Raw genomic sequence first — 11463 nt, 5'->3', positions numbered from 1 at the left:
TTCACAGAATGAAACTCTCGCACGGAAATTGTTCCCGTGCAGGGCCCGGGTCAGTGACGTGCGGTACGGGTGAAACGTCTGGCCATGTACTACACGCCACGCAGATGTGAGACTGACACCGGCGACTGCAGCAAAGGCCCGTAAGATGACACGAGGATCTGCAGCTAAAACGAACACCTCCGCCTCCTCACTTTCTGCAGTTCTTCGTCTGTTACTGCGACACATTACCGAGCTGCCCGTTTCCCGAAGTCTTAGTTCGGCACGTAAGAACGTAACGGCTGCCGGAGCTCTCCACCTAGGATACCTCACGTCATACGCCACGGCTGCTCCAGTGGCATCGCGTCGGCGCTTGCCGAGCATCAGAACACGTCAACATACTCGTCGTTCGTGTATGCCACCTTCATCTGATGCCAGTAACTGTGCCCCGTTTGTTTGTGTGGATGGAACTGTCTGGTATACGAGGCGTGGCTAGAAAAAAACCGGACTAGTACTGGTGAAACAATAAAACGAATGCAATAAGGCTGAAAGTCACGTGGCCTGTCACGTGACTCTCGCTCCGCCTACTGCTCGAGTTTCATCTGCCTCCTGCACTCAGTCTGCCCGTGGCGTCTGTTTTAAGTAGTTGACGTTTTGTCTGTGCGTCGGAAAATGTTGAGTGTACAGAAAGAACAGCGTGTTAACATAAAATTTTGTTTCAAACTAGGAAAATCTGCAAGTGAAACGTTTGTAATGTTACAAGTGTACGGCGATGATTGTTTATCGCGAACACAAGTGTTTGAGTGGTTTAAACGATTTAAAGATGGCCGCGAAGACACCAGTGATGACACTCGCACTGGCAGACCATTGTCAGCAAAAACTGATGCAAACATTGAAAAAATCGGTAAACTTGTTCGACAAGATCGCCGTTTAACAATCAGAGCAGTGTCTGAGTTAACAGGAGTTGACAAGGAAAGTGTCGAACAAGTTTACCGATTTTTTCAATGTTTGCATCAGTTTTTGCTGACAATGGTCTGCCAGTGCGAGTGTCATCACTGGTGTCTTCGCGGCCATCTTTAAATCGTTTAAACCACTCAAACACTTGTGTTCGCGATAAACAATCATCGCCGTACACTTGTTGTAACATTACAAACGTTTCACTTGCAGATTTTCCAAGTTTGAAACAAAATTTGATGTCAACACACTGTTCTTTCTGTACACTCAACATTTTCCGACGCAGAGACAAAACGCCAACTACTTAAAACAGACGCCACGGGCAGACTGAGTGCAGGAGGCAGATGAAACTCGAGCAGTAGGCGGAGCGAGAGTCACGTGACAGGCCACGCGACTTTCAGCCTTATTGCATTCGTTTTATTGTTTCACCAGTACTAGTCCGGTTTTTTTCTAGCCACACCTCGTATAGCCACGTGTTGCGACAGTCAGCAGGTCGGCAGTCCAACAGCGCATCGTGGAAGCCTTCTCGCTCTGTGACACCGGCAACGTTACAACTCGGCCGTACCACAGTTAGAAGGTGCACTGTGTTACGCACAGCACGTGAGGTATCGTCCTCTGAAACTTTTAAGGGTTGTAGCTCCCAAACTGAAGTGATAGGAATGTAATTTAAATTGATGTATAGACAGCTGGTGTTGCGATTCCAGTGTCTGACAGAAACAACCACTGTTCCATTTAAAAAGTTGTATCTTTTTACTGTAACTCTTTGGATAATAATACAATAAACTATGTTCGTAGCTCCGCTGACAGTGTAACGTTTCTTATGGTGACCTACCGCAATAAATATTTCCGTCGCCTATTACTTCGTAACTTACAGAGGCAAACACATTTATTGAAACACCCTGTATATAATAAAATTGTTGGTTTCAAAAATTCAGAGATGATGAGGATTACGTTTAAAAGCAAACACTCATCATTTTCATTTTAGCTCTAACCTTGGCAAAATTTTGTCTTTCAACAAGTTAAGTAAAGACATTGGCAAATACCTTCTATGGTAGTAGAGGGAGCTACAAAGGTAAAAACTTTAGGGGGAACACAAAGACTGGATTGAGCCCAGCAAATTTGACCAAGCACACAATCTGCTCCATTTCATTCCAAAACTAAATTCTGAATTGCCAAAAACTGCATTTGATTAGTAAAAAATAAATACTTAATAATATAACACATTTAAGAAACACAATAACAGAGCTAAAGTTAGTCCTTATAGTCTTCAGAAGCTTACACTCTTCTCATACAGCAATACAGTTACCATAAATATCCCGTCTCTTCACATAAGTAAAATCATTCAACCAGGTGCAAGCAACAGTTTGGTAATATTTGCCACAGTTGCACAGAGCAACACCAAGTGGTCAGAGAACGGTATGCAATTCACAATGCCACTTGTGTAGTAGAATTTAATTCTTTGTACATTAGTGTCACTAACCTCAGCTTTTATTCTGTCACATTACACTCAAAAAACAGAAGCTCCACAGCAGAAATTGGTCTCTAACAAATCTTACTACGCAAGTGGTACTGTGTATTACAAACCACAACAAAAATCTTGTCACACACAGTGTGTGGATTCTTTTCTAGCACATACAAAAGAGCTCTCTGAATTTAGTACAGAGTGTCACACGATTAAAGACAATCCAAATGCCATCTCACACGTCTCGCACGAGCAGGCGCCGTCCCACACTGTACGCCAACAACCCGACTCCGACACTGCAGCCTTCTGTAGCCAACTGCGTATTGATTTCTCACAATACAAATGGCATTCTGCACGTAACCTCAGACGCGTGTAACACTGTACGTGCCCCATTACGATCGAAGCAGTGTAGGATCCAGGACAACCAAAACTGTACTTCCTACACGTTACAAACATGCTTTCCATCTCCAGAGTGTAATGTCCGAGTTTCATATTTTTGTGACTCACGACATTCTGGTGCAGACACTCGGCAACAGTACGTGTCGTCGTCTGGACTGTCACTGCTACCTGTCTTCACGTCACGGTGAGCCGTCTTCTTCGTATAGCTGCAGAACCGTTTGTTGCCTGTGGGAATGAAGATAAACGCAGTGAAGTGAGAGGAGGAAAGTATTACACAACGCAAAATTTCTACAAAAAAATTGGTAATTTCCCAAAACTGGAACAAAGATTTAATATTTCTGTTTCACGAGAAGTGGGACATACACTGTAAACCTTGCAGAAGTCTACTCGAGCATCTCTGAATTCTTACTTTCCTGTAGTACATAATACCTGTATTACTTAATGGTTCTTGTTGCTGCTGATAAAAAAGTTTCAATTTGACTGTGAATTATGCAATGACAACATAAGACACAAAATAACTTTTAACAATAATGGGAAGTCCTGGATGGAGCAATACATAAAATAAGGGAAAAGCAACCACTCAACTATAGCAGACTGACGGCTGGAACACAGAATGTTTGCAGTTTTGCTAGAAAAAGAGCTAGTATGAAAGCTGTTTTCTGTTATACGAGGGTAATCCCGAAAGAAAGGTCTCCTGTTTATTTCTACAATGGCTTACATCAGTTTACAGATTGAACATTCAGCTATTATTTGACATAATCACCATTTCTGTCGATGCATTTTTTAGACGCTGTGGCAGTTTTTGTATGCCCATGTCAACCAGCTCGTGGCCATGCTGTTCAGAAAGTTACGAACCTCTTCTTTCATCTCGTCATAGGAGCTGAATCATTTTCCGGTCACATGTTCTTTTAACCTAAGGAACAGGTGATAGTCACTGGGCGCCAAGTCAGGACTATAGGGTGGGTGGGTGATTATGTTCCACTGGAACTGTTGCAGGAGAGCAACGGTTTGCCGAGCAATGTGTGGGCGAGCGTTGTCTTGCAGAATGTGTACACCCTTGCGCAACATTCCTCTTCTCCGGTTTTGAATTGCCTGTTTGAGTTTTTTCAGAGTCTCACAGTGCCTGTCAGCATTAATTGTGGTCCCCGTGGGCATAAGTCGACCAGCAATACCCCTCCTCAGAAACTGACGGTCTCCCGCTCCTTTGTTCGTCACGAATTGCGGTCCGACCAGCAGCAAAACACTCTACACCACTTACGAACATTTTTGACATTGTGCACGACTCACCATACATTTCCATCAATTGCCAATGGATTTCAATCGGTGCAGTGCCCTTTGCATTCAAAACCCAATAACTGCACGCAATTCGCACTTGGCGGTAACATCCGACGAGAGCTCCATTCTCAACAGCTGCCAAGCCAAGACTGAGCGACTCAGCGCGGCGTGTGCATGTTTACACACAGCACGTGAGGCACTCTTCGTAACAGTGTGACCAACTGCCACACAGAGTTCTGTACTTATAAAAAAGTAGGAGACCTTACTTTTGGGATTAGCCTCGTATGTTTCTGTGTTCCAGCCATTAGTCCTATATAGAAAAGTACAAGATGGTTAGAATAAAGCTTTCACTGCTTGAGAGGACTCCCTCTGAAAAACATGTGATTGTAGGACAATGAAACTATGTGGATACACTTGTAATGATATGTGGATGAAAGGTAACGAATAAACGACAGGGGGGAGGGGAAAAACACACACACACACACACACACACACACACACACACACACACATTTAAATACCCCCATGAGAGGGTAATATTTGTTAACTGCATTCCATGTCTATGTTCCAAGTTACAAATGTTGCTCAATGTAATGATCATCAGCATCCACAGCAGCCTAGAACTGCACTACCGTATTTACTCTAATCTAAGCTGCACTTTTTTCCAGTTTTTGTAATCCACCTGTGCAAAGTAAGTGGAAGTTCTGTAAAATGCTGGTAGGTGCCGCCACAACTAACTTCTGCCGTCGAATATATGTAGCGCTACAGACGCATGCTTTGCAGGCATAAAGATAAATACTGGTGCCAAAACCCCTGCGTCAGTAAATAAATTAAAAGGGGTAGAATACGAGCTTTTTTCTCAGCCACAAATTTCGACCACTGCATTTTTGTACACTATCCAACGAAGTAAACAGAAATTCCATAGTATTCGTCTTTGAATGTAGCAGCCTTTCAAATATTCATAGCTACAAAAATAAATTTCTTTAGAGAAAAATACCAACAATGCACAAGGCTTTATGATTGTTGCACAAGTTGATACGCTGGGGCTCATTAAGATTTCACGTAGCGGCACCTATTACTTCGTGGAATTTTGTGAAGTGCTTGTTGGTGTTAGTGAACCGTAAGGAAGCACTTTAATTATAGTTCCAAATTCAAGAGGGGAGTTATTTCTTTTGCGGAACAAAGTTCTAATCGTGCTGCAGGTCTGCAATACTGGATTGACGAGAGCAACATCAGGCGATGGCGACTGCAGAGAGACAAATTATTTGAATATTCAAGTAGCTAGAAAGCATTTAGTGGGTCAAAGTGCGGCCGATACCATGCACTAGAAGTGATTTTGAATGAATTTGTTAAGGAACAGTGTCAGAAATTCCTGCCTGTGAACACCAAAATTTTAAAAATTAAAGCACACAAAATTGCTCGAGAGCAAAAAACCGAAAATTTTAAGGCTAGTCGCAGCTGGAGTGATCTGTTTATGAAGCGCTGGGGTTTTTCACTTCAGAGGCGAACTTCAGTTGCACAGAAGCTGCCGAAAAATTATGAAGAAAACTTGTGGAATTTCACCACTTCTATTATTTGGTTCTAGTTGATCATTATCAAAGAAAGCAGCAGTGTAAGTTTACAACAAATAGCAGAAAAGCAATACCTTCTTGGTCAGACAGTAAATGCTGACCAAACTCCCGTATCTTTCGACATGCCGTCAAATTATACAGTTGACGCCAATGGAAAGAAAGACATAAGTGTTCTTACATCAGGGGGTGAAAAAACAGCAGATGTCCTCAGGCCTGCTTGCACAGCAGATGGACCTATATTACCCCCATTTGTAGTTTTTAAGCGAAAGACTTTACTGAAATCAGAAGTGTTTCCAAAAAGTGTAATTGTATGAGCAAACAGAACTGGGTGGTTTTCGGAGGACATGGTGCTGGAATGGATTAGGCCTGTGTGGAATCGCTGTCCTGGCGCAATGCTTCGTTTACGCAGTCTGTTGGTTATTAGATGTGTACGCAGGCCATACAACAATTGCAGTAAAACGAAAATTAGAGGAAAGCAAAACGGACTTGGCAGTAATTCCAGGCGGGATGACGTCAATTCTGCAACCACTCGACGTCTTCTTGAATGAACCATTTAATGACAAGCTTAAATGCATGTACACAGACTGGCTTTCGAAAAGCGACAGACAACTGACACCGACGGGACGTGTGAATGGCGCAAGATTGTCACAAGTGTGCCAGTGGATTTATGATGCACGGAAGTGTGTTCCAAATCAGACTGCGCAACAAGCATATAAAAAAATGTTCGGTATCCAATGCGCTAGATGGTACATAGAACTATGCTCTGTATGAAGAAATGAGCAACAAAGAATCGAGTGATAGTGATTTAGAATTGTGACTGATATTTTAAACATTTCGTATAAGATGTATTAAAAACCTAATACAATTTTATTTTAAATTTCAGCATTTAATTTCTAAGTTACTTTCATTTGTATTTTGTAAGTGTGGCTACTCTTCACTGCACAGGATAGAAAAGTATGGAGAGCTGCATCAAACCAGTTTATGGACTGAAGGCAACACCAACACTGCATTTGAAGTCATCACTAAAAAAATCTACTACTAAAATCCGACTGGCAAGACTGTTGGGGACATATGTCAATATGGCCAACTCTACATTCTGAATATTTTCCTACCTGTGACAAGAGATGGTTGCTAATAGGAGCTTTTACAAATCGTGAATTACATGCAGTAGTCCACCATAAGAATAATATGAATCTAAACATTACGCCCTGTATTCTTTTGTGTTTGCTTCTATCTCATTTAAATCCTGTCTGGCTAATAAACTACGAAAATAGAGTGAGACAACAGCAAACACTGAAGAATATAGGTATCGTGTCATATTTATATTCATATTATTCTTATGCTGAATACTGATATAATCAGAAATGAAGCATGGCAACTGACTAGATTTTTAAATCTAAGATGAGTAATTTCTGTGCAGAATGTAATGCACTAAAGAGGTGCCTGCAAAATTTTTGCTAAACTCTCATTCAGAACGTCTTCTATCATACACAGTCTATTATTTGGTTCTTGTTGATCATTATCAAAGAAAGCAGCAGTGTAAGTAACAACAAATAGCAGTCTCTTGCCATTGTTTCGCTAATGAGACAATTCCTCTCCTTTTTTTTAATTGTAAGCGGCGGTAGCGCGCACAAAAGCAAGCCATGCCGCGAGCGGCGACAGGTCGTAAATACTCAATATCAGAATGCGACAAACAATGCACGACACAGTACAATAATGCATTTTCACCTTAGAGTGACGTAAACACCTATAACAAAGAGAACGGCACTTATCAGATCAAAGCAAAACAAGCAATCGATTCAAACCAGACGAAGCACCTGAGAAAGGAAGGGTACCCGTATAAATACGGACGGAGTGCCTGACGCATAGCAATGGCTAACTGGTAAAGCTTAACTGCTAAGCTTACGACTCGAACCAAACTACTGTAGCTGTATCTTCATCTATTCGACCTAAATTGTGTCTCGCATTACAATGGACCAACTTTGTTTCAGTTTGGAGGTGCGGTCTAAAACTTCTCTGTCCCCCTGAATTTCGAGTCTCAAATTCTCGGTGTGGCTTAGATTCGGGCAATTTTTTTTTCCCTCGATTTCGAGTCTCATTTTTCACGTGCAGCTTAGACTCGAGTAGATACAGTAGACACACTATTTCACAACTGTTCGCAGCACTTTTCTAACTGTGGAACGTTCAGTAATTGTGACGTAGCTAGAAGAGTGCACACTGCATCCAGTATTCTCAGCCGTGGCAACAGTAACATTGTGGTGCACTTAGCCATCGGCCTCTGTAAGGAGCAATTTCCAAATATCCAGTTAATTCGAATTTCTGAATCGTGTTCAACCCGGTTGCGCAAAGAGGACCACTCTGTACTTCTTTAATACATTGATACTTACAAAAAGCAGCAGTACTACTGTTGTCGTTTTCACAAACAGCTTCACGAGCAAAGCCCTGCTCACCTCGTCCAGACCCAGGTCGATCGATTGCAACTGTAATGCACCCTGCTGCTCACCGTGCGTCGCTGTACCGGTACCAGTGTTTAACGACAAGTTGTGGCAAAACATAAAATTGGGAACAAGTTCAAAAGAAAATTTTGAAAAAATGTCGGTCAGGTGATACGCGGGAAGCCAAACGGCGAGGTCGTCAGTCCCGTCGGATTAGGAAGGCCGGGGAATGAAGTCGGCTGTGCTCTTTCAAAGGAACCGTCCCGGCATTTGCCCAAAGTAATTTAGAGAAATCACAGAAAACCTAACTCGGGACAGTGGGATGCGAGTTTGAACAGCCGTCATCCTAAATGCGAATCCAGTGTGCTAATAATTGCACCGCCTCCTCAGTCGTATGTCATTAGCCACACTTTCCACACAGTGCCCAAATATCGGGACACTCAGATTGAAAAGCTCTGTTAGCTACACAGCAAGTAGCAGTGTCCGTTACAAAGCTACACTCCAGTAAAGTACTGTAAATAGCATTCAGCATCAACTAGTGTAGAAAAGTAGTTTTCTGGAAAAATAAGCTACTAGCAGCACAAATTTTAACTAATGGTAAAACCAAGGAGGCACCAGATCTTTTGAAGTAGCAGCTGTCCTCTAAATTTTCTCATTACAATTAAACAGCATAAGCACGAACAGCACTCGGCAGTTATTGTTCACACAGTACACAAATTAATTCTCGGAAGGGTCTACAGATTGCGCGCAGCTGTACAGTACGTAACACGCGCTTGCCAGCCAACCCGTCTGGAATGCTGACAATTTGCTCGTCAGTACATGTGAATCCGGTCGCAGTGCGAGGCAAAGTACGCGACTGGACGCCGCCCGCAGCGCACAGTATTAACTAGCGCGGCCTCGGGTGTGAGTATGTCTCTTTTCTTAGCTCACCGTGGAGCCTTTCGACACGACCGTAATTAGCCGGTGTTAGGATGTCAGACACAGTGATGACGGGTACACGTAGCGCGCACGTTTTATAATCCGCCTCTGTTAATAAAACTGTTTAAACTTACTTCTCGGTGTTCGCGTATTGCCGTACCTCGTGAACCTGCCGCTTACAAATCCTGACAAAATATTCGTGTAATCGTCATCCGGGGCAACAACACGAACACCTCCCTTACACTCTCTACAATTTCTGTGTCTCGTGTTAACGTAGACTTTTAATTGTTCTCCATCCCTGAAGGCTCTCCTCCTCAATGGGGTCTACAGAGAATGATAAACGAAAACATTAAGCTGCACACCTATCACACTCCTTGACATAAAGTCACAATATTCACTAAAAGTTTTACCAGCCAAATAGAAAACACAGATTTTTATATACCGTATTTACTCGAATCTAAGCCGCACCTGAAAAATGAGACTCAAAATAAAGAAAAAAAAAAAATCCCCGAATCTAAGCCGCACCTGAAATTTGAGACTCTAAATTCAAGGAGAGAGAAAAGTTTTAGGCCGCACCTCCAAATCGAAACAAAGTTGGTCCATTGTAATATGAGACACAATTTAGGTCGAATGAATGACGATACACCTACAGTAATTTGGTTCGAGTCGTAAGCTTAGCAGTTAAGCTTTACCAGGTAGACATTGCTATGCGTCAGGCGCTCCGTCTGTATTTATACGGGTACCCTTTTTCACGTGCTTCGTATGGTTTGAATTGATTGCTTATTTTGCTTTGATCGCATAAGTGCCGTTTTCTTTGTTATGGGTGTTTACGTCACTCTAAGCTGAAAATGCGTTACTGTACTGTGTCACGCATTGTTTGTCGCATTCTGATAGTGTGTGTTTACAGCCTGTCGCCGCTCGCGGCATGGCTTGCTTTTGTGCGCGCTACCGTCACTTACAATTTAAAAAAAAAAAAAAAAAAAAAAAAAGAGAGGAATCATTTCATCAGCGAAACAATGGCAAGAGACTGCTATTTGTTGTTACTTAGACTGCTGCTTTCTTTGATAATGATCAACAAGAACCAAATAGTAGACTGTGTATGATAGAACATGTTCTGAACGAGAGTTAGGCGAAAATTTTTCTCCGTTTGAAAATCTTTGCGGCCGCTTCTTTAGTACATCAAATTCTGCACAGAAATTAGAGTCGTCTTAGATTTAAAAATCTAGTCAGTTGCCGTGCTTCATTTCTGACTGCATCACTATTAGGCATAAGAATAATATGAATATAAACATGACACGATACGTATATTCTTCCTAGTTTCGTAGTTTATTAGGCAGACAGGATTTAAATGAGATAGCAGCAAATGCGAAAGAATACATGGCAAAATGTTTATATTCGTATTATTCTTATGGTGAAGAGAACACTGTATGTGATTCACATTTCATCTGGTTCCTATTAGCAACCATCTCTTCTCACAGGTAGGAAAAAATTCAGAACGTAGAGTTGGCCATATTGACAAACATCCCAAAAAGTCTTGCCAGTCGGATTTTCGTAGTACATTGAAATTCTGCTACATTCGAAGATGAACAATACGGAATTTGTATTTACTTCGTTGGATAATGTATGAAAATGTATTGGTTGAAACTCGGGGCGGAGAAAAAAGCTCGTCTTCTACCTTTTTTTAAATTTATTTACTGACGCAGAGGTTTTGGCGCCAGTATTTATCTTTGTGCCTACGAAGCATGCCTGTGTAGCGCTACATATATTCGACGGCAGAAGTTAGTTGTGGCGGCACCTACCAACATTTTTCAGACCTTCCGCTTGCTTTCCACTCGATTCTAAGCCGCAGGCGTTTTTTTTTGGATTACAAAAACCGGAAAAAAGTGCGGCTTAGATTCGAGTAAATACGGTACTTTATTTCAAACTTTATTTCTTAAAACTGCAAAATGCTACTATATTCTCATCGAATGCTCTCAAGTACATACGATAAGGACAATATTAGTGAAAGAACGTGCCTCGAGTTGTTTCAATGCTTCAAGAACGGTGATTTTAATGTCGTAGACCGGCATAGTGGTGGAAGAGAGAATGTTTTCGAAGATGCAGAATTGGAGACATTGCTGAGTGAAGACTCGCATCAAACTCGAGGAGAACTGGCACGGTTAGTGGGAGTGACACAGCAAGCCATTTCAAAACGTCTCAAGGCTATGGGCATGACTCAGAATGAAGGAACTTGGGTTCCATGTGAGCTGAAACCGAGAGACATTGAACGGTGTGTGTGTGTGTGTGTGTGTGTGTGTGTGTGTGTGTGTGTGTGTGTGTGAACAGTTGCTTCAGAGGCAAAAACGGAAGAGATTTCTGCATCGTATTGTAACCAGGAAGGAAAAATGGGTTCATTACGATAACCCTAAACGCAAAATATCACGGGGATATCCTGGTCACATTTCCACGTCGACGGCCAAACCGAATATTCACG

At 42.1% G+C, this 11463-nt stretch overlaps 1 protein-coding gene across 6 annotated transcripts in view; it reads right to left on the bottom strand.

Annotated features, from left to right (window-relative positions):
• Positions 1-1914: 1914 nt before the first annotated feature.
• Positions 1915-11463, bottom strand: part of LOC126213321 (peroxynitrite isomerase THAP4-like) — a 257176-nt gene continuing 247627 nt past the window's right edge. For all 6 annotated transcript variants that reach the window (XM_049941013.1, XM_049941012.1, XM_049941016.1 and 3 more), the window contains one exon: positions 1915-3016. The gene's annotated coding sequence lies outside the window, so the exon portion shown is untranslated. The remainder of the gene's footprint in view (positions 3017-11463) is intronic.

Source organism: Schistocerca nitens, chromosome 11 (genome assembly GCF_023898315.1).
Source record: "Schistocerca nitens isolate TAMUIC-IGC-003100 chromosome 11, iqSchNite1.1, whole genome shotgun sequence".
NCBI classification, from domain to species: Eukaryota; Metazoa; Arthropoda; class Insecta; order Orthoptera; family Acrididae; genus Schistocerca; species Schistocerca nitens.
Note: the sequence above shows the minus strand (reverse complement) of the source record. Positions and strands in the feature narration are given on the sequence as shown.